The sequence below is a fragment of the Eurytemora carolleeae genome, unplaced genomic scaffold, assembly GCF_000591075.1.
Source record: "Eurytemora carolleeae unplaced genomic scaffold, Eaff_2.0 scaffold2050, whole genome shotgun sequence".
NCBI lineage: Eukaryota > Metazoa > Arthropoda > Copepoda > Calanoida > Temoridae > Eurytemora > Eurytemora carolleeae.
In genome coordinates, this window is record NW_019397941.1 from 1 (window position 1) to 4,201 (window position 4,201).

Below are 4,201 nucleotides of genomic sequence, written 5' to 3' on the forward strand. Positions count from 1 at the left end.
ATTGTTGTTATTATTATTATTATTATTATTATTATTATTATTATTATTATTATTATTATTATTATTATCATTATTATTATTATTATTATCATTATTATTATTAGTATTACCATTATCATTATTATTATTTTTACCATTTTCCCATTTTAGAATTTATTATAAATGTTATTTTCAGGAAAGACCCTAGTCCTCTTTGATAAGCTAAAGACTCTGGCGGAGAAGGTTGTGTTTATCAGCTGCTTGCTACCCCATGAAGATGTTCCTCCAATTTACGAAAGTATTATGAGAAAGAAAATAGAAGATTTAGGAGACAATATCAGGTTTTACAGTGCTACTGAAATATGCAGTGAGATGGGGGTTATATTAGGAGATAAGGATAGAGAGAAGAGTTTTTATTCAGTGCTAGCTAAGTTTATTCAGAACCTTCCAGAGGAGTTTAATACTCTACTCATTGATGAGTTTGCGGATAATTTGTATAGAGGGCAGGATGAAAAGGAATTGTTAGAAGTACTTGGTTCCTTGGCTGGTAGTGAAACTAAACAGCTTATCATTTCCCTCCATCCTAGTTGTCAGATTGATGTGAGTAAACTGAAAGACCAGGGCTATAAGATTACAGAGTTGAAGTATATAATGCGGAATACAGCTTCTATATGGAAATATGATAAATCTGTCTCTTATTCTAACAGTGATAGTAGGACCTCAACAGTGCTAGGTCTTCAACCTGATTATATAACTGGTAGTAAAGATAAGGATTTCTACAGCAGAATAGTTCAAGCAGTTTATAAGAGTAGAAAGTTTGTCTGCCTTATTCCAGATGATACAAGATATGATGATAATCAGTTTAAGGCTGAACTAGGAAGGAGAGGAATAGAAACATTTGAATACCTGAAAGTAGGAGATGAGAAGAACCTGGATAAGTTTCTAGAATCCCAAGAAGGATGTCTCATTTCTATTTATGAACATGCCAGGGGGACAGAGAGTACTACTCTCCTATTCTTTAATAATGGAGAACAAGATTCTAGAATATTGAGAGGAACTACACACCTTGTATTTGCACAACTATTCGGTGATACTTTTCATTTTAGTGTAGAAGAACCTGAGCCAGGTTACATATTAATAGAAGGGAATTTACTTGATCCTGTTGTCTACAGTAGTCTGGTGGATAAGATGCTGGAGAAGAGTGTGGAGAGATATATACTTATTCATGAACATTACAATGGGGGACTATTCCTGAATGAACTAGAGAGGAGAGGTCTACCCACTCCAGTAAAGATGAACCCTAGAGGACTGGATGTTTCTGTGGAAGATATAAAAACACATCTCCAGGAGAATATATCAGGAGGTATTATGTATGATAGGGAGGATATTAGAGATGATTGTTTAGAGTGGATTGGAGCAAACAGCAAGATACCCATTATTTACATAAATTACCGATTCAGAGAAGAATTTGTTGAACGTGTTCGTAAAGGAAACCCAACCCTCTTCATCCATGTTGAAGCGAAAGGATAGTTGGACAAAACAAGAAGATAGGATATTCAGGATATCACAGAAAATCATGGCGGAACAAATAATTCAAATATTGGGATTTGTAAATTTTGTCAAATAATAAATTTAACCTATTTAATCAATATTTATATTTTCATATCTAAGATATAAATGATTTGATATATTTTGAAATTTTTTATACTGTATTCTTGATTAATTAAAATTTCTGATTATCTTTATATTTCATGATTTCAAAAAATATAGTTTTTATATTAAGTTTTATTGTTTGTATTTTATTTTAGAAATATTCTTTATATTGTTTATTGGAGTTTAATGTGTGTATTTAAATACATGGCTGCTGACTAGATGATATATTACAAATATCATATTTATCAGATTCAATACATAATAGGTAAATAGGTAAAATTATAATCCTTTATATTTTATTTACTTTATGTATATATATGTATATATATATATAAATCATAATATATTTATAATGAATAAATAATATACTTTAGGCTGTAGTTTGTAATTCAGGTGTGGATCTGGTTTTGCTGATGGACCCTTTAATTTATACAATATGTGAGCTGAAAACTCAAACAGACATATTTTGTATATTTTAAGGGGTTAAATATATAAACTTCCTATCCTACCCTCTATACCTATTCTCTACACTCTACCAGGGTTAAATATATAAACTTCCTATCCTACCCTCTCTACCTATTCTCTACACTCTACCAGGGTTAAATATATAAACTTCCTATCCTACCCTCTCCACCTATTCTCTACACTCTACCATTGTTAAATATATAAACTTCCTATCCTACCCTCTCTACCTATTCTCTACACTCTACCTCAGATTTACAGACTCAAGTAGAACTTTTAAACATGGATAATATGAGGATTGAAGTAATGACTGTATCGGAATAAAGATCAAAATCAGGTGAAAGGATTTTATTTATCATAAATAGTTCAAGCAATCTTTATTGGTTAATCTTCAAATCTTTTGGGTCAATCAAGGATCTAAGAGCTGTCTGAATTCAGCTAAATCTGTCTCATAATCTGCAGGACCTATCTAGATCTTTTGTCGGTGAATCTTGAATCGGGATCTGATCTTTGAGCACTGAATCTTAATCTAATCCAGTGTTGGACCTATTGGTTTCTGGTCAAACAAGAATCTATCTAAATCTGTCTCTGAATCTGCAGGACCAATCTAGATCTTGGGTTGAATCTGAATCTGGTCTTCTGAACTTCTGAAATCTTAATCTAATCCAGTGTTGAACCCATAGGAGTCTTCCGAGTACTGGTTGTATTGATGAATCTAGATACGCTTCATGACCTGAATACACAAGGCCCTAGCTTAGGGTGTTTACTAAAGTTTGATTCACGGAAATGTGAAAAAGTGCACATACAGTTTTTACAGCCCAGATATAGATGTTAAACTTTACATACATTTTAAATACATAGATTTGCAAGGGTGGTTTGAAAATAAGTATTTACAATTCTTACGTATGGTCTATGTAACTTTCACATGCCTCAGGCATTGATTTCACAAACCCAGGATGGAATTGCATAACAACAAGATTTCATGAAGAAATATTTTAAGATGTAAATTATGACATTTGAAACAGAGAAAAGATTGTAAACACTATGTTAAGCTCCTTAACAATAAACATTTTAATTGTTGAAACTTAATTTTGTTAAAGATTATTAACATATTGATTAAAAAACTTTTCTTTTTAACAGAATTCTTCATTTCTGTCATTGTTGGTCTTGGGTTTTTACTATTATAGGTTCTTCATTTTCCTAAAGTTAGAATTTTAATTTTTATCATTCAGTGGTTCACGTTTAATCAATACAATGTTGACCACTTTTAATTGGCAAGCAAGCTTATATTCAGGAGAGATAAGTAAACATGTAAACAATGAAAACATGAAATATGAAAAATTAAAGGGTTAAGAATTTTGTACAATATGATTTACTCAAAGCCATGCACGGAATATGAAGTAGACACAAAGTACAAATCCTATCTAAGAGGTGTACTTCATACACTGTAAAATTTAAGATTGTATATTTTATTCAATATTTTGGAATTGCGGGATCACAACAATAATATTGAATAAATTTTACCTAAATTTTGAATAATTTTGTTTACCAATTAGAATCCAAAAGGATAGGAATATTCATATTTATTGAATATTTTTTTCAAAACTTTGGAATAGAATATGTAAATAATCACGCGTTGACAATGCGAGTGATTTTTATACAACTGAATTGAATATATTATTCAAAATTTAAGAATACCACTGTCCATGCAGCGGTGCTTCAACCTAGCGGCAACATCTGGAAACAAGATATTCAAAAATATTGAATTAAAAACTCGTTAATATTGTTTCTTTACAGCCAGAGACACCTGACGGGGGATTTTAATATTGTTTCTTGACAGCCAGAGACACCTGACGGGGGACTTACGCAACATAAACATTCAATTATATTGAATAAATTATTCAACATTTTTGTAAATTTTAAGAAATCATAACATTAAACTCTAAAAATGTTCTCCTAAATTGAATAAAAAACTCGTTAATTGGGAATTAATAACAAAATATTTCATAAAAATTTATTTATTAAATATTATAAAATACATACAATATACAGAATTATTCGGGTGCTCACTACCCTCCACTTCCCTCCTCCTGGCCCCCCCTACCCT